At 38.9% G+C, this 24,850-nt stretch overlaps 1 protein-coding gene and 1 non-coding gene across 3 annotated transcripts in view; both read right to left on the bottom strand.

Moving 5' to 3' along the window:
- Nucleotides 1-24,850, bottom strand: part of HOMER1 (homer scaffold protein 1) — a 153,358-nt gene that overhangs the window by 92,309 nt on the left and 36,199 nt on the right. The window lies entirely within an intron of this gene.
- Nucleotides 9,265-9,401, bottom strand: LOC116554414. Its single transcript, XR_004270201.1, has one exon. It is a non-coding gene; the product is annotated as a small nucleolar RNA SNORA21 (small nucleolar RNA).

Below are 24,850 nucleotides of genomic sequence, written 5' to 3'. Positions count from 1 at the left end.
CTTGAGCTCACAGGTTTGAGACCAGCATGGGCAATATGGCAAAACCAAAATTAGCCTGGTGTGGTGGTCCACACCTGTAGTCCCAGCTACTTGGGAAACTGAGGTGGGAGGATGGCTTGAGCCTGGGAGGCGGAGGTTGCAGTGAGCCAAGATCATGGCACTGCACTCCAACTTGGGTGACAGAGCCAGATTTTGTCTCTCTCTCTCTCTCTCACACACATACACACACACACACACACACACACACACACACACACACACAGAGAGAGAGAGAGAGACAGAGAGAGAGAGAGGGAGAGAGAGAGAGAGCAAAACAAAAGAAGTATAAATTTGGCAGCACTAAAAAGAAGGTGGGTTGGAAAGAAACACTGGACACAGGGAGACTAGTCAGAACCCTACTAAAGAATCCCAAATATTAACAAATAAAGAGGATGGGATGTTAGGGAACAGGATGAAGATGTGATTAGGGATTAAAGGTAAATTTAGGAAGTCGTATCAGTAGGTAAGTAATGGATTGGATATAGGGCAGTGGTTCTCAAACTGGGGTAATTTGTTCCTTGGGACATTTCAAATGTCTGGACACATTTTTGGTTGTCACAATGAGGGAAACTGCTATTGGCATCTAGTGAGTAGCATCCAGGGATGTTGCTAAACATCTACAATGCACAGGACAGCTTCCCACAACAAGGAATTTTCCAGTTCAAAATATCAATAGTGTCAAGGTTAAGAAATCCTGGTGTATAAGACAAAGAAGGAATCAGTCTCCTGCGTTTCTAGTTTGGGTAACTGAAAAGAAGACAGTGCCACTAGCAAGGATGGAACACAGAAAGTAGAGTTGGAGACTGGGGAAGGGAAGGGGAAGATGAGCCCAGTTTTTTTTTTTTAGATGGAGTCTTGCTCTGTTGCCTAGACTAGAGTGCAGTGGCACAATCTCAGCTCACTACAACCTCCACCTCCCGGGTTCAAGTGATTCTCCTGCCTCGGCCTCCTGAGTAGCTGGGACTACAGGTGCCCATCACCATGCCCGGCTAATTTTTGTATTTTTAGTACAGACAGTGTTTCACCATCTTGGCCAGGCTGGTCTCAAACTCCTGACTTTGTGATCCACCTGCCTTGGCCTCCCAAAGTGTTGGGATTACAGGTGTGAGCCACGCCTGGTCTTGAGCTCAGTTTTGAAGGAGCTGAGATGCCTAATGGGTTTGCAATGTAGAACTCTTGGGTCAGGAACTTAAAAACACTAGTTTGGAGCTCAGAGAAAACCCAGCTGGTGTGCAGAGTTTGGAGAATCACCAGATTTTATGATGGGTATGTTTCAATGCTAGGCATGCTCATAAATTTCATTTAGAAAAAAGCTGTATAAGCAGCAGTGTAGAAGCTATACCTGAAATCTTTAAAGAATTTACATATACCTGAAATCTTAAAAAGCTAGCTCTTAATCTCTTAAAAAGACCTGTAATACATTTGAAATTGATTGTTCCAAGTGTCCAAGCATTAAAGTTAATATCTTTTCATAAACTGTATGGCACTCGTAAAGGTTCGGCACTACTCTCTATACAACAATTCACACAAATACTAACTAGATCAAATACCAGCATTTCCCAAAGTGTATTTATATTGAACAACAACCCAAGAAATGAATGCTGTATGTTTAAATAACTTTTGCAAACACTGTTATATCTTATTCTAAAATATTTATAATATACATTAGTATGTTAAAGGTTCTCAGCAGTTCTGCAGTAAAGAAATCAATATAACCCCAAATAATCCAGCATCTGGTAAATTATTCGATCTTAGAAATCTTTCATGTAATATATTTACATCTCCTAGGATTTATAGTTATGACTATAATATGAGAATCAAAAGACAAATTCTAAGGTAAATATCTCACTGAAAGTTGATCTGGATAATCTACTATCTTTACTGGCATTATTAATTATATTTGTAATATAAAATTCAAGCCTTATTCAGTAATGACTACAGTATTATTTAGTAAATGGATACTTGCTAAGAATACACTCAAAGTAACTCTGCTAAGAAACTAAAAAATATATATATTCTTTAAAAATTACTCTAAAAATCTATTTTAAAAACAAATAGAACCATGCTGGGCACAGTGGCTCACACCTGTAATCCCAGCAGTTTAGGAGGCCAAGGAGACAGCAATCACTTGAAGTCAGGGGTTCGAGACCAGCCTGGCCAACACGATAAAACCCCACCTCTACTAAAAATACAATAATTAGCTGGGCACAGTGGCAGATGCCTGTTATCCCAGCTACTTGGGAGGCTGAGACAGGAGACTCACTTGAACCCGGGAGGCGGAGGTTGCAGTGAGCCAATATCACCCACTGCACTGCAGCCTGGGTGACAGAGTGAGACTCCATCTCAAAAAAGAAAAACAAATAAAAACCACAAGTGTTCTGAAATGCTTTAAACTAACTTAGAGACGCAAACCCCGCCCCCCCCACACACTCTTTAATCATAGAGCGCCATCTATTCCATAACTTCTTACATCCACAACCAGAAAAATAAGTAATTCAAACTACTTTATTGATATAAGAAAAGCTTACTGGAGTATTTTTCTGTTGATTCATAAAATAATTCTAGGAAACTGGTATAACAATCATTCTCAAGTTCTTCATCTTGAGCTACAATTCTGTAAAAGTACTATATATAGTGATGAATGCTAAAACTTACTATGGATTTGGAAACTAGAAGAATATTAAGATAACCCTGAGAAAAAAGTAGTAAAATCAGATTTTATTTTAAAAATAAGACTTATTCAAACTCACTAGAGTTGACATAAAGAATTACTACCTTTAGCTCTCAGACATCTGTGTAATAAGAAAGAAATGAGGATCATAAAAAACTAGAGCAAAACAAAAAAATATTTTCCAGGAGATTCATAAGTTCTAGGTCTAAAAAAAACAGCAGACAGCTAATATTTGTCATTCAGATAGCTTTGATTTTTAAAAATCAATGATGATGCTGTTTTAAAGTTACCAATGAAGCCTATACCAATGAAGTCTATACTTTCACAAATATTATGATTACCCAGTAAATCTTTATCCCAAGAGAGTACAAAGGCATAGGTCCAATAAATACAATCAAACTCAAGGAAAGGAAAAGAAATTGTACATTTCCTCGTCTACCTTTAATGCTTAGAAGTGTGCTTTTCAGATTTCTAAGTACAAATGGCTACTGTGGCAAAGGGGATTATGAAGAAAGTTATGGTTTCAAATAATTCCCTTTTTAATTTTCCAAAAGAAAGCAGCCTGGAAGTATTCTAAGTATTCTAAGAAGTATTAGAAATAAGGCTAGTAATATTTTCCACCGAGGATTTGACTCTGCTGCAGACCCTGTTGGCTACCTACGAACTATTCTTCCATACTGCTCCCCAATAAACCTCAGATACTCTACCCTCTTCTATGTGAGCTTCACTAAGGATAATCATGGTAATCTCATTATTGCCAGAAGCTGGGTTAGAGATGGACCTCTGAAACAATTCCAAGAAATAACCAAGAAAAGTTTGCTAGAAACTTCTAGGTACACTCACAGACAGTACACATGTAAGAAGGAATACTCTCGGAAACAATATGTTTGCATGTGACTTCCGGACCTGAAGAAACCCTTAGTACTGTGAAGGGCACATACTTGAGACAAAGCCAACGTTCTCAGTTAATAACAGCAGATGGAAAAACAAAGACGGTATCACTGAACCAATGACTCAGCCTACCTCCAAGCCTCTATGTGATAATAGGTTTGCTGAATGTTTCAAACAGTTGTCATTTTAAAAACTATGCAAACGAAAACTGAGGAAGAGGTTTACTTACAATAAACTCTGAAATAACATGCCCCCCCCACCAATAACATGTGATTGGTTGCAGTTCAGAACTATACAAGCTACACACTGGTCATTCATTCACTTCATAACACCACCCCATATATACACAATTTAATTTCGGCATCCCCATTTAAAACTGTAGAACCAACAGATAAATTTGTAAGAATAACTGCATTGAGGTGGATGGGAAGAGGAGGAAATGGAAAGGGAAATGTGGAAATGGCAAAAGCTTACTACCAGTTGATTTTCTGCAATAAGGATTTAAAATCCAAAGTTTTTAATTTAAAAAATAGTAGTATGAGAGCTTATTAGAGCTATGGAGGCAACCACCAAAAGAAATAAAAATTACAATTTTTAAAAGTAGTTGCCTCTGGTAATGGGGCTCAATGAAGGAAGGGATGAGATAGGGGCTATTACTTCTCTTTCTTATCCTTTAAGTATTGTTTAATTTTTCTTAAACTTGATAGGTATTAAAATATCTTTCTAAAATGGCACTGTGAAGAAATTACATAACAATTAACAATGGAAAATAATGCTTGAGGGGCTACATCTGAAGACTGCCAAAGAATCATAGAATGACAATTTCAATAGGTTTGAACTCAACTGAGGAATGAGGGCAAGTAAGAGAGGAGCAGAAATCCAAATACGCCTAACTGTAGGACCGCAGGTGCTGAAGGTACATCCAATTCCTGACAAAAAACACCCTCCTTGATTTGAAGTAAACAGGAAAGTAAGACAAAAAACATTCTACCTTCAGCATGCTTTCGAGGGACTGAAGTGGCATGAGAACAATACTTGTTAAGGCCAAAATGAGAATGGCAAGGGTAAGTCCAGGAACAGACAGACACTAATTACCAATTACCTTGATAGGTAATGGCTGGAGAATTAAGTTTCAGTGCCGCTATGAAGTGGCATAGCATGACTTCAGATGCATCAGCACAAGCCCTGGAATTTCCTAGAAAGAGTTATCCTGTACAACTTAATAACATAAATTGAAATTTTACATGATGATCAGAGAACTGGTTTAAATCTCACCGCCCCCTCTTTCTCATATATAATATAAATCCTACCCTAAGAAAAATCTCATTAAGATGCCTGTTTTGATGCTACTCAGAGATTATGACTGCATAATCTAACATACTACCAAATTGTATGTTCCTATTACCATGATATGTGTAATAAGCTGATTGCTTATACATACAATCTTCTTTTTTAAGAACTATATATACAGACTTTGAGAAATACAAAGATTTTTCTACTAATGGCTACCCAACACATAGTTATACTGCAAGAACTCCATCTAGTGATGAACCAAAAATATAGCAGGTCCATGTTTTTTAAAACTTGGAAGTTAACTCTGTAGCAAATACAAAATTTTAAACTGACCTTGCTGTAACAGAGGTATCAAGACTTAAAAATATGACACCCATAGCTACAAAATGTCTTCTGGAAGGATTTTTTAAATTGTATAATCTGGCCAGGCACAGTGGCTCACCTGTGCAGTCTTAGTGCTCTGTGAGGCCAAGGTGGGAGGACAGCTTGAACCCACAAGTTCCAGACCAGGTTGAGCAACAGCAAGACCTCACCTCAACAAAAAATTTTAAAATTAGCTGGGTGTGGTGGCATACCTATAGTCTCAGCTGCACAAGAGGCTTGAGGCAGGAGGATCATTTGAGCCCAGGAGTTAGAGGCTGCAGTGAGCTATGCTTGTGCCACTGCACTCCAGGATGGGTGACAAAGCAAGACCCTATCTCTTTAAAAAAGAAAAAAAAAGTATGATCTGAACTTCTTGACCTTTTAATCCTTTAAGTGAACACTGAAATTCAAGGTTTTAAAAAACCATTGTTTGCATTATAGTTCTTTCATGACATTAAGTATTTACTTGGCGTATTTGAAGAAAATATCAAATCTAAAATTTCCATTTGGAAATTAAGATTCTTAAATTATAAAAATACACTTAAAGAGTAACAACAAGGCACGGTGCAGTGACTCACGCCTGTAATCCCAGCACTTTGGGAGGCCGAGGCAAGTCGATCATGAGGAGTTCGAGACCAGTCTGGCCAAGATGGTGAAACCCCATCTCTACTAAAAAATATAAAAATTAGCCAGGCACAGTGGCAGGCGCCTATAATCCCAACTACTTGGGAGGTTGAAGCAAGAGAATCGCTAGAACCCGGGTGGCAGAGGTTGCAGTGAGCAACCATCATGCCACTGCACTCCAGCCTGGGCAATAGAGTGAGACTCCATCTCAAAAAAACCAAACAAACAAAAAAACAAAAACGAATGAAATGTTATAAAGACCGTTTAAGTGCTAATATTACCTTCAAGGAAGATTCATAATACTCTTTAGGTACACTTTTCTTTTATACCTGCTACAAACTGAGTGGATACTCAGTCCATACAATATCTGAACAAAAAAATATTCTAATAAACTCAGGACTGAAAAGAAAGATCCAGAGATACTTGAGCAAAATGTTAACATTTGTGAAATTTGAAAAGTGGATACATGTATATTATTCCCTGTATTACTGTGAATATTTTAAATTGCTCACAACAAACAATAAAACCTCACGGCACTTCTTTAGGAGTTCATATTGACAATGCAAAATTTGAATAATCTACCACATTTTACTTCATATAATATAGGCCAGGTTTTTTTGAGATGGGCTTTTGTCCTGTTGCCCAGGCTGGAGTGGTATAATCACAGCTCACTTTAGCCTTGACCTCTCAGACTTAAGTGATCCTCCTGCCTTAGCCTCTGGAGTAGCTGGGACTACAGGTGCATGGGCACCACCATGTCCAGGTTTTTTTTTTTCTTTGTACAGATGGGGTCTCACTATGTTGCCCATGCTGGTCTCAAACTCCTGGGCTCAAGCGATCCTCCCACTTTTTCGCCTCCTAAAGTGCTGGGATTAAAGGTGCAAGCCACCATGCCCAGCCTAGGCCACATAACAATACATGCTATGGTTATAATTACACTATCCAATATGGTAGCCACTAGCTACCTAACCACTGAGCATTTGAAATTCAGCTGGTGCAACTGAGAAAGCGAATTACTTTAAACTTTATCTGATACCTAAGTCAGTGTCTGAAAAGCTTTTAAGTATATAAGGAACAACCTGGGTATGTGAATCTACATTTTCCAATAGAAATTTTATAAAATTTAAATTAAGATCAAGTTTTCTAATAAACATTTAACATCCAAATTGAGATGTGCTCTAAATGCAAAATACAAAATGGATTTCAAAGACTTAGCATTTTTTTAATGTACTCTATCTCCATGACTTTCATATTAATCACTTTTAAAAAGATAACATTTTGGATAGACTGTGTCAAAATATATAAAAATTGATTTTGACTTCCTTTCTAGAAATGTAAAAGTAAATTTCAAATTACATATGTTGTTCACATCGTATTTCTAGTGGGGAATGTTGGACTAGACAATATTTTCTGTAGTCATTTCCGTACTGACAGACATATAGGTAGTTCTCATTTTTGCAGTTACAAAATAGCATTACAAACAATGTTCCTGTGGGTTTTTTTGTGCACACATGCAAGAGATACACTAGAAGCAGAATTCCTAGTCACAGGGTATTGGCATAGGTCACAGCACCTGTACCAATTTATACTCATTAGTTTTATACTACACCCTCCCAACACTTGGAAATGTCCAAGTAACATCTTTAATTTGTGCCAATTTTGGACATGAAATGGTATTTCACTGTAGTTTCAATCTGCATATCCCTGATCACTAGTGCGCTTCAGCAGCTATTCATTTATTTCTGGGCCATCTGAGCCCAATGAATTGTTATACTCATTTCTGAGCTTGTTTAAAACCTTATTTTAGCTCCAATAGTGAAAAAGCCAGAATCTAAAGCTCAACACTCAAACCACATCTCATATATCAAATTCTAACCACATAAAGGTAAATTACGGTCCTTTGGCATAAAATTTAGTTTTTATTTTTCCATATTAAAATGTTTCCAATACTCCTCTAAATTACTCCATTGTGAAAGGGTGAGCTGGTGGAGGTAGGAGAGAAGTAAGTAAATGCGTGTTAGTTAAACTTTTAACTTAGAGCTGTTTAAAATGTTTTCCTGGCTCAGTATCAAAAAACAGTTTATACAAAACCTATTTAATGTTAAAATAGAGGTCAAAAGTAACACAGTTCTATTGCCAAGTAAGTTAAACCTCTGGGTGTTTTTCAAACAGTAAATTTCCCACTTTCTCTATGCATTTTTCAATCCAACACCCCTGAAACTTGAAAGTGACTTTAACTTTCATCTGATCAAGTTTTGTCTAGTCACAGCTACTAATTACAGCTGGCTAAGTCTTTTCTGCGTGGTCCTCAAGTCATCTAGCTATAAGTCTACCAATGAATAGCATCTGTTATTTTATGTATGGTAGTAGTCATATAGTCTCAATTTCCTGAGATTATTCCAGATTTCATATTTTTTTTGTTGTTGAAAAGAGACTGTATTAACTATACCTAAATATGGCTTATGCTTTTCTTTTTTTTCTTTTTTTTTTTTTTTAAGAGATGGGGTTATATTGCCTTGGCTGAACTTGAACTCCTGGTCTCAAGGGATCCTCTCACCTCAACCTCCCACTGGGACTTTGGACACAAGCTACCTTGCCCCACGTTACTTTCTATTTTTGTCAGCTTTTCATGTAACAAAAACTATAGACAAAAGTATTTTGTTAGATAATGCCTCAATTTGGGGTCTTGCAAATATAATCCCTGTAGTGATACACTGTTTGTGCTTAGATGCATTCAATCTATTTCATAAAACTGATGTTAATACAACCCAGTCATCATGCCATCAAAGAAACCCAAATACATTTTCTGACTGTGAAAAGCAATTAACATTTTTCGCCAACCAAAAATACGATACAGGAATACAATAAGCTAAGTGGGAGGCTTTTTCCCTATTGGCTTTTCTGAAAGTGAGTTTTATTACAAGTAGAGAGAGACTGACTTCTGAGCTACCTGAGAGAGGTAATCCTATAGACAAACGGGTACCTTAACAAAACAAATTTACTACAGGGTTTTTCAAACCCTAGGTCACAGCTCAGGGAGTCATGATCAATTTAGTGGTTAACAAGGGGTATTTTTAAAAGTGAATGAAAATGTGAACTATCAGAAGTGTACCATACTTGGTGAGGACATGTATGTTGTTCCAAGAAACTTTCAGCCACATATTTATATATGCTTGTCACAATGTAAGATGAATTTTTTTTTAACTGCAGATTATGGTCAAAAGGTTAAAGACCTGGGCATATGAAATGCTTCTATTTAATATTCATGAAAATTCTATGAAGCAGATACACACCACCCATCTTACAGTATGAAAACAGGGTTCCTGAGTGACTTCAAGTCACACAGCTAGCAAATGATATAAGCCTCTTTTTCTTTTTTAACACCTTGTCACACCACTGATTGAAGCAAAAACAACACAACATGCTGCCACTTCACCCAAAAGCGGTGTTTTCATTCTCCCCTTTCTTGACGGCTCAATAGGTCATTAGCCACAGGCCCATTGAGTGCTTTTAAAAAGGGGGAAGCCTCGTGTTTAATGCAGATAAAAATGGAATTAAACCTTACTGGACATCAAAGAACTAAAATGAAAACCATGAATGATCTTTTTTTACTTGTCAAAATAGAAAACATTTTAAATGGTAGAATTCAATGTTAGTGAGAGCTTAAGGAAATCTGACACTTTCCAAAGCAGCTGGTGGGAGTATAAATTAGTAAAGTCTTTCCAGAAAACATCTTGGCAATGCATATCAAAAGCCATTATATAGCCATGAGAAAACAAAGTTGTAGCATATCCAGTGACATAAAATGTCCAGTAAAGAAAATAGTTTATAAATTAGTAGATACTGCATAAAAATGTGTCTCTAAAGCATAAGAAAAATATACATGGAAGAAACATTTCAGCCCTTGCTCTGTCTCCCCTTCTCTCAGCACAGAGACCAGAATGATCCTTCTCAAAACTCAACCTAGTATTGAAATACCCTAGGGAAAAAAAAGTGGGGTGGGGAGGCAGGATAAACCCAGCATGGCAAAATGCAGATGGTTTATTAAAGTGGGTTGGATGATGGGTCCTTTTCTGTATGTCCAGAACATTCAAAAACATACAGGGGTTTTTTTTTTGAGAGACAGAGTCTCACTCTGTCACCCAGGCTGGACTGCTGTGGTGTGATCTTGGCTCACTCCAACCTCCACCTCCCAGGTTCAAGAGATTCTCTGCCTCAGTCTCCTGAGTAGCTGGGACTTCAGGTATGTGCCACTACCCCCAGCTAATTTTTTTTTTTATTTTTAGTAGAGACAGGGTTTCACTGTGTTAGCCAGGATGATCTCTCTCTCCTGACCTCATGATCCGCCCACCTCAGCTTCCCAAAGTGCTGGGATTACAGGTGTGAACCACCATGCCCGGCCTAACATATAGTTTTAAACTAATAAAACACAGGTAGATCATTCCTCAAAACTCTCCAAAGTCTTCCCATCTCACTCACAGCAAAATACAAAGTCCTTAAAATGGCCTAAAGGAGGCCGGGTGTGGTAGCTCACATCTGTAATCCCAGCACTTTGGGAGGCTGAGGCGGGTGGATCACCTGAGGTCAGGAGTTCAAGACCAGCCTGGCCAACATGGTGAAACCGCATCTCTACTAAAAATACAAAAAATTACCCGGGAATGGTGGTATGTGCCTGTAATCCCAGCTACTCAGGAAACTGAGGCAGGAGAATCGCTTGAACCCAGGAGGCGGAGGTTGCAGTGAGCCAAGATGGCGCCATTTGCATCCAAGCCTGGGAAGTAAGAGCAAAACTCTATCTCAAAAAAAAAAAAAAAAAAAAAAAGCCTAAAGGCCTGTACCAGTGTTTCTCAACACTGGCTACACATTAGAAATCAGCTTCTACCCCCAGAATCAGTGGCCTGGATGGGGAGCCCAGCATCAGTGGTTTTTAAGAGCTTCTAAGGTAATTCTCACATGCAGCCAGGAGGGAGAACTAGAGGACACGACCCCCTGCTCCCTGTCCAACCTCATTTGTCTTTTGCCTCTTTTGTTCCAGCCACAGTGGCCTTCCTGATGTTTCTCAAACATGCCAGGCACTGCTCCCTTCAAGGCCTTTGCCTGAAGTGCTCTTTTCCCTCAGGCCTGCCCAGCATCTTCCTTTGTCTCCTCCAGGTCTTGGCTCAAATGTTACCTTCTAAGTGGAGCCATTCTTGGTCAATCTATGTAAAAATTACAGCCCCTTCCAGGCCTCTTCCAGGACTCCCTCTTCCCTTTATTTCTTTTACTCTTCCCCACGGTACTCATCGTCATCTGACACACAACATATTTTCTTATTTATTGTCCTTTCCCCCAAGTAAGTGTGATCTCCTCAAGAGCAAGGATTTTGACTGTTGTAATCACTGCTATATGCTCAGCATCTCAAATATCTGGCACATATTAGATATGCAGAAAATAATAAATGAATGCTTATACATCAAATTGTTTAGAGTTCATGGCAGTAGAATTATAAGTGACTTATTTTTTCTTACCTCAATTTTCTATGTGAACATACATTTATAAGAAAAATTGTTTTTTAAGCAAATTTTAATCCAATATATTTGCTCGCTTTTAAAAACACAGAAAATGGAATGTTGTCTTAAATAAATACATATATAAATATCGATTGAGCTGCAGATTTGTGCACTTTACTGAATACGACATGCTTTAAATTTTTTAACAAAGTAAATGCCAGTTAAAAATATTATAGCCATAGGCCAGGTGTGGTGGCTTATGCCTGTATTCCTGGAATGGAAGGCTGAGGTAGGAGGATCACTTGAGCCCAGGAGTTTAAAACCAACCTGGGCCATGTAGTGAGACCTTGTCTCTACTAAAAATTAAAAAAAAAAAAAAAAAAAAGCCAGACATGGTGGTACATGCTTATGTCCAAGCTACTCAGGAAGCTGAGGCAAGAGGATCACTTGAGCCAAGAGTTTGAGGTTATAGTGTCCTATGATTGTGCCACTATACTCCAGCCTGCAAAACAGTGAGATCCTGTCTCTAAAATAATTTTTTAGAATTAAAAAAATATATAGCCTCAGTGACAGTAGATTCACCTGGCAAACAGATCTGGGGGTACTCTTGTCCAGAGAATGTTTCTTACAAAAGAAATCAGCCACAAATTTCCAACTGATGGAAGTTTTGCCATCAACTGTGTCTGTTCAGAATTTTCTCTGTAGTGTTTAATAATACCTAGAGTTAACCTACAAAAGTAATCTCTAACTACCAACACAGCTTTAATTGTGAACCAGCAGCAAACCTTGCCCTGAGGGATTCCATAAACATCAACTTTAAGGAAGCCAATCATCTAAAGTGGGACAGAAATTCCTAACTGGTTCTTCAACTAACACAGCATAACAGATGGTTTAACTAAACAAGTAAAGATAAATAATACCTGACCCAAATCATAAATAGAAAAAGTATCAATTCTACTAAAGCAAGCTTGCCAACCCATGGTCTGTGAGTCGCACGCAGCCCAGACAGCTTTGAATGTGGCCCGACACAAATTTGTAAACTTTCTTAAACATTATCAGACATTTTTGTGATTCTTTTTTTTTTTTTTAAGCTGATCAGTTATCGTTAGTGTTAGTATATTTTATGTGTGACCCAAGACAATTCTTCTTCTTCCACCATAGCCCAGAGAAGCCAAAAGATTGGACACCCTTTAAAGCCTTTGTATTTGGCAGACATTTTACAATATTTAAATCAATGATATTAATATTAGAACTCCAATTTCGGTTGCCTGATCCAACCATTTAAGAACCAGTTATTTTTAGTACTTTTAAAATTCATGCCCCAGAGTCTAGACAAAGTGGTAATACCTACTCTTAAATCTTTTAAATCAAAAACAGCCTCTCATAATATGAAAAAGAGTTCTAGAATCTCAATCAAATGCTCTTCTGAGACATTTGAGAAGAACAAGTTAATCTTATTTCTTAAGAAAAGAGAAAGGAGTGGTATAAGAATTACAAGGGTACTATAAGCAACAGCATGGGCATAACATACCACCCTGCAACAATTTCACATCATGGCAATAATTTTAAAAACTTTATTCCAGTAATAGTAAGTATGGCTCAACTATGGTGAAATATGCAAAGTTTATGTAAATTTCTAAGTTATATCCTCACATTAAAAAGAATTTAACACTATCCTATCACCAGTATATCCTAAATGTATTTACTCTTTTCTGTTATTTATTTAGGTATTTTGGCAGAAAGAGCAAAAGTATTTGTTTTAGAGCCTGTTAACTAAGGAGTCTGTTAAGTATTTGAACTTTCTTTTTCAAAAAAGAAAAAAATAGAGACAGGCTCTGACTCTGTCACCCAGGGTGGAGTACAGCAGCATGCTCACAGTTTATAGCACACTGCAGCCTCGAACTCCTAGGCCACCTGATCCTATCCAGTCAGCCTCCCAAGTAGCTGGGACTAAAGGTGTGTACCATCATGCCCAACTTTTTTTTTTTTTTTTTTTTTTTTTTTGTAGAGACAGGGTCTCACTTTGTTTTCCAGGCTGATCTACAACTCCTGGCTGGAAGGGATCATCCGGATCATCCTGCCTTGGCGTCCCAAAGACCTGAGATTACAGGTCTGAGCCACATGCCCCTGGCCTTTCTAAACTTTTTAAGATGAAATTCTTTCCCTCTTTATTAGTAATATAGTGAGATGGCAAATTTATGATTATCTCAATTCCCTAAAAGATGTCTTCACTGAATCAAGATTTAAAGTTCTCCCTTGAATTAACAGATTGATAAAAGAAACTTCCACTGGATTTATGATTATCTCAATTCCCTAAAAGATGTCTTCACTGAATTAAGATTTAAAGTTCTCCCTTGAATTGTTTAACAGATTGATAAAAGAAACTTCCATTGGATCACCATAGCACTCAGTATCTTTTTTTGGAGACAGAGTTTCACTCTCGTTGCCCAGGCTGGAGTACATGGCACGATCTCAGCTCACGGCAACCTCCACCTCCCGGGTTCAAGCAATTCTCCTGCCCCAGCCTCCCGAATAGCTGGGACTACAGGCTCCCACCATCATGCCCAGCTAATTTTTGTATTTTTAGTAGAGACAAGGTTTTCCTATGTTGGCCAGGCTGGTATCGAATTCTTGACCTTGGGTTCCACCCACCTTGGCCTTCCAAAGTGCTGGGATTACAGGCAAGAGCCTCCATGCCCAACCACCACTCAGTATCTTAATGACAGTGCTAGGCAAAAAAATCGTCTGTTGCTGTTATACCCAAACAAGACTACACCTCAGTCCACTCCTCACTCATTTGCCAAGAAACTCAGTCAGGTCGTTTTCCACTCTCATAATGATCTCATCTCAGGTTCCCGCTACATCTACTCGTCTTTTTCTTTTCAACATTGTGTTCAACTATCCTGTTTCACCTTGTTCCTGATTTTATAAATTATTAAAAATTCTCTGCAGAAACTGAATGGTTACAGATCTAATATAACAAAAACTGCATAGCTTAACCATCATTGACAAAGTCAAAAAAGTATCAGTGACAGGAAAAAAAAAGTTGATGACAGTTTTAACCTTCTGCAGTTGGAATTATGTGATGTCTCAGCAATTTTTCTTTCATACATTAATGAGCACACAAATTACTCAACAACTTCCATCATTTGTGCCCAAGGAGGGAAAACACAGGCTGCATAATTCAAGCTTACTAATTCAAATATGCTACTCTTAAATCTGAAGACAAAGGCCTAAACTTATAAAATGGATATGTGGTGCATTCTTTGACTATAATTAACATTTTAAAGAGCTTCCTACGTGATCAGACACTGTTCTAAGCACTGTGCCTGTGTCACTGAACTCTCGGCCTTTATGAAGTGGTTACTACTATCCCCCTTTTGAAGATGAGGAACCTGAAGCATGGAGACAGTATATAACCTCTCAAGATGACACATTATAGAGCCAGCATATACAGTCTGACCCTAGGGCCCATATCTTTATCTTACAGTGAGTCACTGGATGGGAGAATAATTCTTCTATCATGTAAACCTGAGAGTTCGTTGCTGCTACCAAACTCATGCCTGACCCATGCAAGGTGTTCAATAAATGCTGAAAAAATTAAATTCTTAGACTTTTTTTTTTTTTTTTTTTGGCCTGAAAGAAACCAAATCCAGATGAGAAGAATAGCAGGGGAAAAGCAGAAGGTATTTTTGTACCTCCTATTTTATCAAAATATTCTATCATGTCATCCTTCTCAGAATACCACATGTGATAAAATTTAGCCAAAGTCTAAAGCAAATATGAGATGCTTTGGAATGAACAACCAACTTCCAGTCTCAAAGCCTCAAAATGCTAACACTATTATTATTTTTTATAATCTGTTGCAGAAGTGGGATCATTCATCAAAACAGATTATTTTCCCTTGCAGAAGGAAGACTCAAACACTAGAATAATTGTAACGACTGAAAATAACTTTTCAGAGCCTTCCAAACCACACTATTACTTCAATGAAGTACTATAACACAAACTGTCTTCAAAATACAGATAAAATGTGTTATCAGTGCACATATATACACCTCACGAAAATACTCAGGTACCCTTAAAAGTAATCATAATCATGTTGCTGTACTATCCCACTGTCAATAAAATTCAGTAGAGAGATAATTATGAAGATCTATCAATAACTTGTCACTTAGTCTGGATGCTAGTACCATGCTCTTCACAGTTCTCTCAGCGTTGTTACTGAAATATTATACCTGACAATAGTAATAGCACAAAGCCCCCAAATACTATGTAAATAAGAATCCAATCATCAACATCACTCAGGAATCTGCCATCCGCATTGATGGCATTGCTCATCTCTCCTCCTTTCCACATCTCTTCCAATTGAAATGATGAACATGAAAGTGTTCTAAGAAAACAATTCTGAGTGGAAAAAACACGAACTCAAGCTTTATTTTTTCCCTCACAAAACAACAATTAACACAAACAAAAGACTGTGACTAAATGTGGAGGATTTCTCCCCACCAACCAACAAGCAATCATTTTTGTAGTAGACACCAGCTGGGTGTCCTCTAATTTAATTCAGACTCTACCTGGAAATAGTATAGTGTCAGGTTGCACAGGCTGAGGGCCCAGTCCTCCAAAACTGCCCTCTCTTTAGATACTCGCTGCCACTCTGGGTCTCCAGAAATTCTGACCAACTGGCTTTGAGTTGGGGTTTCTACAACCCCCACTTTGAGTTCGATTAATTTGCTGGAATAGCCATAGAACTCAGGGAAACACTGACATATACTGGTTTATTATAGAGGACATTAAAAAGAATATAGATGAAAAAATGTGTAGGGCAAAACGGGGAAAGGGTGTGAAGACTCCAGGCTCTCTCTAGGCATGCTGCCCTCCAGGAACCTCCACTCACAGTTAGCTACCCAGAGGCTCCCAAACCCTGTCGTCTTGGGCCTTTTATGGAGACTTCACTGGACAGCCATGAATGAAGCATGAATAACCACATCAAAATGCGATTGGACAAAATGGTGTAATTTAATGCTAATAAACTGATTGAAAAAAACCAATGAGGTCTGTCTCTTCAGATTTTCTGGCCTTTCTGTGCACATTGTTCTCTCTAGAGTATGGGACAGGAACCTTTCTGAAATGAGGATCTGCTCACTCACAATCAGATCAGAGTCCTGTCTTGGGTATGTAAAAGGAGGACAAAAAAACAGGTCAGAGAGAAATTCTGTTTCCTGAGATCTGCTTCTGAGGCCTAAAGCACCCCAACATTGTAACAACATTATATAGACTATAACAAAGACTATGAAAGTTATGAGCTAGGAAACAGATCCAAGATGGCTGACAAGGAACAGCTCAGGATTGCAGCTACCAGAGAAAGCTTGGAGGGTGAGTGGATGCCTCATTTCCAGACAGATTTTTATTGCCCACAGACCAGGAGATTCCCAGGAGAAGGAGCCCCACGGGTCGCCAGCATGGCTGTTTTGGCCAGTGCCCCAGTGCGGCAGTCCTCCGTACAAAATACATGAATCTGGGCACTGTTTTAGCTGGCGATTGGAGCTCGGTGAAGACAGAGTTACCCATTCAACTGATAGAAAAGGGGACTGAAACAGGCAGCCAGGCCAGGAGATTCCTGGGCAAAAAAAGCGCCACAAATCTCAGCGCGGCTGTTTCAGCCAGCACATTGGGTCACCGCAGGGGAAATCACACAGACACCGGCACCTTTTCAACAGGCGACTGGAACACCTGGGAGACAAAAAAAAAAAAAAGGGCTCTGAGGCAGGGAGCCAGGTGATCAGGCTCGGCTGGTCCCACCCCCACAAAAAAACAACAATCGGAAATGCTCTGGATTGAGAGTTTCACAGAAAGCACAGCTGAACCCGGGAAGGTCCAGCTCTGTGGGGGAGGGACGTCTGCCATTACCAAGGCATTCCACTACTACAGAAGTAGTCCGCCATTGCCGAGGCAGCCCACCATTACATAGAGAATCCTCCATTACAGAGGTGGGCCGCCATTGTCAAGGCAGTTCTAACTACACCTGTATAAAAAGGACTGCAGGGAAGTTCACACAGCAGCTGGGCCGGAGCCCATAGCAGCTCAGCAAAGCCTCTGCAGGCAGACAGTGACTAGGCTGCCTCCTCGCTGGGCAGGGCAGCCCTGAAAAAAGCCAGCAGCACAACAGAAACTCATAAATAAAGCCCTAACTCCCTGGGACAGAGCACCTGGGGGAAAAAAAGGGGGTTTATGAATTCAGCTGCAGCAGACTTAAACATACCTGCCCAGCAACGCTGAATGAACAACGGAGCTCACAGCTCAGCACTAGAGCTCCTATAAAGGACAGACTGTCTCCTCAAGCAGCACCCTGACCCCCGTATATCCAAAGAGTCACCTCATAAAGGAGAGCTCAGACTGACATCAGGCGGGTATCCTTCTGGGACAAAGATAGCAGAAGAAACTGGCAGCAACCCTTACTGTTCTGCAGCTGCTGCAGGTGATCCCCAGGCAAGCAAGGCCTGGAGCAGACCTCAGCAGTCCTACAGCAGAGGGGCATGACCAGTAGAAGGAAAAGTAAGAAACAGAAAGAAATAACTTCATCATCAACAAACTGGACGTCCACTCAGTCACCCAATCTGAAAGGCAACAACTACAAAGATGACAGGTGAATAAATACACAAACATGGGAAGAAACCAGCGCAAAAAGGATGAAAGCAGCCGAAATCAGAACACCTCTCCTACTACAAGGGATCACAACTCCTCACCAGCAAGGAGTCAAGGCTGGATGCAGAATGAGTCTGATAAATTGACAGAATAAGGCTTCAGAAGGTGGGTAATAAGAAACTTCTCTCAGCTAAAAGAACATGTTCTAACCCAATGCAAAGAAACTAAGAACCTTGAAAAAAGATTTGACGAAATGCTAACAAGAGTAAACAACTTAGAGAGGAACATAAGTGAATTGATGGAGCTGAAAAACACAACACGAGAACTTTGCAAAGCATACACAAGTTTCAACAGTCGAATTGACCAAGCAGAAGAAAGGATATCAGAGGTCGAAGGTCAACTCAATGAAATAAAATGAGAAGGCAAGATTAGAGAAAAAAGAGTAAAAAGGAATGAACAAAGTCTCCAAGAAATATGGGACTATGTGAAAAGACCTAATCTACGTTTGATAGGTGTACCTGAATGTGATGGAGAGAAGGAATCCAAGCTGGAAAATACTCTTTAGGATATTATCCAGGAAAACTTTCCCAACCTAGCAAGGCAGGACAATATTCAAGTCCAGGAAATACAGAAAACACCACAAAGATATTCCTCAAGAAGAGCAACCCCAAGGCACATAATCGTCAGGTTCACCAGGGTTGAAATGAAGGAGAAAATGCTAAGGGCAGCCAGAGAGAAAGGTCGGAATACCCACAAAGAGAAGCCCATCAGACTCACAGCAGATCTCTCAGCAGAAACCCCACAAGCCAGAAGAGAGCGGGGGCCAATATTCAACAACCTTAAAAAGAAGAACATTCAACCCAGGATTTCATATTCAGCTAAACTAAGCTTCATAAGCGAAGGAGAAATAAAATCCTTTATGAACAAGCAAGTACTCAGAGATTTCATCACCACCAGGCCTGCTTTACAAAAGCTCCTGAAAGAAGCACTAAACATAGAAAGGAACAATCAGTTCCAGCCACTCCAAAAACGTACCAAATGGTAAAGAGCATCAACACGATGAAGAAACTGCATCAACTAACGGGCAAAACAGCCAGCTAGCATCAAAATGGCAAGATCAAATTCACACATAACATGTAAATGTAAATGGGCTAAATGTCCCAATCAAAAGACACAGACTGGCAAATTGGATAAAAAGCCAAAACCCATTGGTGTGCTGTATCCAGGAAACCCATCTCACATGCAAGAATGCACAAAGGCTCAAAATAAAGGGATGGAGGAAGATTTACCAAGCAAATGGAGAGCAAAAAAAAGCAGGAGTTGCAATTCTCATCTCAGATAAACCAGACTTTAAACCAACAAAGATCAAAAGAGACAAAGAAGAACATTACATAATGATAAAAGAATCAATGCAACAAGAAGAACTAATGATCCTAAATATATACACACCCAATACAGGAGCACCCAGATACATAAAGCAAGCTCTTAATGGCTTACAAAGAGACTTAGACTCCCACACAATAATAGTGGGAGACTTTAACACCCCATTGTCAATATTAGACAGATCAACCAGACAGAAAATTAACAAGGATATCCAGGACTTGAACTCAGGCCTGGACCAAGCAAACCTAATAGACTTTTACAGAACTCTCCACTCCAAATCCATAGAATATACATTCTTCTCAGCACCACATCACACCTACTCTAAAATTGACCACATAATTGGAAGTAAATCACTCCTCAGCAAATGCAAAGGAACGAAAATCATAACAGTCTCTCAGACCACAGTGCAATCAACTTAGAACTCAGAATTCAGAAACTAACTCAGAACAGCACAGCTTCATGGAAACTGAACAACTGGCTCTTGAATGTTGACTGGATAAACAATGAAATGAAGGCAGAAATAAAGATGCTCTTCGAAACCAATGAGAACAAAGACACAACATACCAGAATCTCTGGGACACATTTAAAGCAATGTTTAGAGGAAAATATATAGCAATAAATGCCCACATGAGAAGCAAGGAAAGATCTAAAATCGACACCCTATCGTCAAAATTGAAAGAGCTAGAGGAGCAAGACCAAAAAAACTCAAAACCTAGCAGAAGACAGGAAATAACTAAGATCAGAGCAGAACTGAAGGAGACAGAGACACAAAAAACCCTTCAAAAAAATAAATAAATCCAGAACCTGGTTTTTCGAAAAGATCAACAAAATAGACAGATCACTAACCAGATTAATAAAAAAGAAAAGAGAGAATAATCAAATAGATGCAATAAAAAACATAAATGGGATATCACTCAGATTCCACAGAAACACAAACCATCATCAGAGATTATTACAAACATCTCTATGCACATAAACTACTAAACCTGGAAGAAATAGATAAACTCCTGGACACTTACATCCACCCAAGCCTAAACCAGGAAGAAGCCGAAACCCTGAATAGACCAATAACAAGGACTGAAGTTGAGGCAGCAATTAATAGCCTACCACCCAAAAAAAGCCCAGGTCCAGACAGGTTCACAGCCTAATTCTACCAGACATACAAAGAGGAGCTGGCACCACTCCTTCTGAAACTATTCCAAACAATCCAAAAAGAGGGAATCCTTCCCAAATCATTTTATGAGACAAACATCACCCTGATACAAAAACCCGGCAAAGACTCAACAAGAAAAGAAAACTTCAGGCCAATATCCATGATGAACACAGATGCACAAATCTTCAATAAAATACTGGCAAACCAATTGCAACAGCACATCAAAAAGTTTAACCATCACAATCAAGTATGCTTCAACCCAGGAATGCAAGGCTGGTTCAACATCCACAAATCTATAAACGTAATTCACCACATAAACAGAACCAAAGACAAAAACCACATGATTATCTCAGTTGATGCAGAGAAGGCCTTTGACAAAATTCAGCAGCGCTTTATGCTAAAAACCCTCAATAAACTAGGTATTGACGGAACGTATCTCAAAATAATAAAAGCTATTTACGACAAACCAACAGCCAAGATCATACTGAATGGGCAAAAACTGGAAGCATTCCCTTTGAAATCTGGCACTAGACAAGGATGCCCTCTCTCACCACTCCTATTCAATATAGTATTGGAAGTTCTAGCCAGAGCAATCAGGCAAGAAAAAGAAATAAAGCGTATTCAAATAGGAAAGGAGGAAGTCAAATTGTTTCTATTTGCAGACAACATGACTGTATGTCTAGAAGACCCCATTGTCTGAGCCCAAAATCTCCTCAAACTGATAAGCAACTTCAGCAAAGTCTCAGGATACAAAATCAATGTGCAAAAACCACAAGCATTCCTATACACCAATAACAGACTTAAAGAGAGCCACATCAAGAATGAACTGCCATTCACAATTGTTACAAAGAGAATAAAATACCTAGCAATACAACTAACAAAGGATGTAAAGGACCTCTTCAAGGAGAACTACAAACCGCTCCTCAATGAAATAAAAGAGGACACAAACAGATGGAGAAACATTCCATGTTCATGGTTAGGAAGAATCAATATCATGAAAATGGCCATACTGCCCAAAGTAGTTTACAGATTCAACGCTATCCCCATCAAGTTACCAATGACCTTCTTCACAGAACTGGAAAAAACCACCTTAAACTTCATATGGAACCAAAAGAGAGCTTGCATAACCAAGTCGATTCTAAGCAAAAAAAAAAAAAAAAAAAAAAAAAAAAGCAGGGGGCATCACACTACTGGACTTCAAACTATACCACAAGGCTACAGTAATCAAAACAGCATGGTACTGGTATCAAAACAGAGATATAGACCAATGGAACAGAACAGAGGCCTCAGAGGCAACATCACACATCTACAACCATCCCATCTTTGACAAACCTGACAAAAACAAGTAATGGGGAAAGGAGTCCCTGTTTAATAAATGCTGTTGGGAAACTGGCTAGCCATGTGCAGAAAGCAGAAACTGTACCCCTTCCTGACACCTTACTCTAAAATTAGCTCCAGATGGATTAAAGGCTTAAACATAAGACCTAACACCATAAAAACCCTAGAAGAAAATCTAGGCAAAACCATTCAGGACATAGGCGTAGGCAAGGACTTCATGACCAAAACACCAAAAGCATTGGCAACAAAAGCCAAAATAGACAAATGGGACCAAATCAAACTCCAAAGCTTCTGCACAGCAAAAGAAACAGTCATTAGAGTGAACTGGCAACCAGCAGAATGGGAAAAAATTTTTGCAATCTACCCATCTGACAAAGGGCTGATATCCAGAATCTACAAAGAACTAAAACAGATTTACAAGAAAAAAACAAACAAGCCAATTCAAAAATGGGCGAAGGATATGAACAGATGCTTTACAAAAGAAGACATACATGAGGCCAACAAACATATGAAAAAATGCTCATCATCACTGGTCATTAGAGGAATGCAAATCAAAACTACATTGAGATACCATCTCACACCAGTTTGAATGGTGATCATTAAAAAATCTGGAGACAACAGATGCTGGAGAGGATGTGGAGAAATAGGAACACTTTTATACTGTTGGTGGGAACGTAAATTAGTTCAACCACTGTGGAAGACAGTGTGGCGATTCCTCAAGGACCTAGACATAGAAATTCCATTTGACCCAGCAATCCCATTACTAGGTATATATCCAAAGGATTACAAATCGTTCTACTATAAGGACACATGCACACGAACGTTCACTGCAGCACTGTTTACAATAGCAAAGACTTGGAACCAACCCAAATGCCCATCGATGATAGACTGGACAGGGAAAATGTGGCACATATATAACATGGAATACTATGCAGCCATCAAAAATGAAGAGTTTGTGTCCTTTGTAGGGACATGGATGAACCTGGAAACCATCATTCTCAGCAAACTGACACAAGAACAGAAAATCAAACGCCGCATGTTCTCACTCATAGGTGGGTGTTGAACAATGAGAATACATGGACACAAGGAGGGGAGCATCACACATTGGGGTCTATCAGGGGGAAATAAGGGAGGGACAGTGGGGGATGGGGAGTTGGGGAGAGATAGCATGGGGAGAAATGCCAGATATAGGTGATGGGGAGGAAGGCAGCACATCACACTGCATGTGTGTACCTATGCAACAATCTTGCATGTTCTTCACATGTAACCCAAAACCTAAAATGCAATAAAAAAAAAATTGAGAGTTATGAGCCAGGAACTGTGGACAAACCCCAATATATATACCATAATATCACAGTAGTCTAGCCTCACCTGTAATTTTTTGTATTTCTAGGACTCTTTCCAAGCTGACGTTAAGAATTAGGTATAGGCTATGCGAGGTGGCTCACTCCTGTAATCCCATCACTTTGGGAGGCTGAGGTGGGGAGTTCAAAACTAGCCTGACCAACATGGAGAAACCCGTCTCTACTAAAAATATACAATTAGCTGGGAGTGGTGGCACATGCCTGTAATCCCAGCTACTCAGGAGGCTGAAGCAGGAGAATCGCTTGAACCCAGGAGGCAGAGGTTGTGGTGAGCTGAGATCACGCAATTGCACTCCAACCTGAGCAACAAGAGCAAAACTCAGTCTCAAAAAAAAAAAAAAAAAATTAGGTATAATCCAGAAACTATTTATGGGACAATTAACTTTTACTGGGTAAAGCATCTTTTATTATAATACCTTTTAAGTGTCTTTAAGCTCATTGTTCAGATTTACCATTTACTTCCTACAAGAGGAAGAGATTTTTTTCTTTCCATGGTATTTTGGCCAGCATGGGCTGAGCTTTTCTCATTCACAAGATCTATCTTCCTCCATTATCCCTTCTGTTGGCTGGATATGAGGTCACTGGATATGGATTTTTTTTAGATCACAAACTTCAAAGGCAGCAGCATTCTGCCGTAAAGCAATCTGTTCAAATTGAACAGGGAGGTTTTCGGATTATCCAGCATTTAAAGAGTAATCAATACAACTAATCAATTGTCATTTAAAAATGTTCATGTTTGGACAAGAGTCTAAGGAAACTTCTGAAATGCCTAACAGTTTTTGATAGCCAATACCTGTAATTTGAGAGAAGACAATGACATGGATGCTTCAGTACAATCACCTTTAAATTGTAATAAAAACAAAGAAGAGATAGAAAACAGGTCCAAGATAAATTCTAAATCTAAGTTTAGCCAGGAGTTGTAAGCATGCTTCACAAGATGTTTTTTTAATCAGTCTTTATCATGGTTTTATTTTCTCCTTCCTTGGTAAGAAATGTCAGCAGACAGAAGATGATGAAATTATACCTAAAAGTATGCCACAGACTGAATAACAAAATACTAAAAATGTCTGCATTGGTACAATAAATTATTTTCAGTTTGCGTGGACTATCAATTGTATTCATAATTAATCTTGGGAAGTAGAAATCACATTTGAACAAGACCATTTTTATAATTACAACAAGTTATTTAGATAGTCAGGATTAGAAACCATATCTTCTGGTTCCAAAATCAGAGTTCTATTACTATTCTGTACTGATTTCAATATACCTTTGCTGTAGAACTCCAACAAATCTCACATGCATTGAAATACTTACTATACTCTCATTTCAGAAACTCTTGATAATAATAAATACCTTTATGCATGGTGTTCAGATTGTAGAAGGATAAAGAGGACTGTAACATGCTAAAACTTGTTAAATTGGCCAATGAAAATTTTGTTAGATGGTTCAAAGGAAAGCTTTAGAATTTAGTTAGAAATATAAAATACTAAAAAGTTTGCCAAACAACCTGGATCATTTTAAACTCATGCTATGTGCAATGACCTTAATTTGCCTTAAAATGTCATTCAAAATAATAAGTCCAATCTGTCAAAA

The sequence above is a fragment of the Sapajus apella genome, unplaced genomic scaffold (assembly GCF_009761245.1).
Source record: "Sapajus apella isolate SASKATOON/1434 unplaced genomic scaffold, GSC_monkey_1.0 scaffold1, whole genome shotgun sequence".
Lineage (NCBI taxonomy): Eukaryota > Metazoa > Chordata > Mammalia > Primates > Cebidae > Sapajus > Sapajus apella.
The sequence above is the reverse complement of the archived record's forward strand: the minus strand, read 5'-3'. Positions and strand labels throughout refer to the sequence as shown.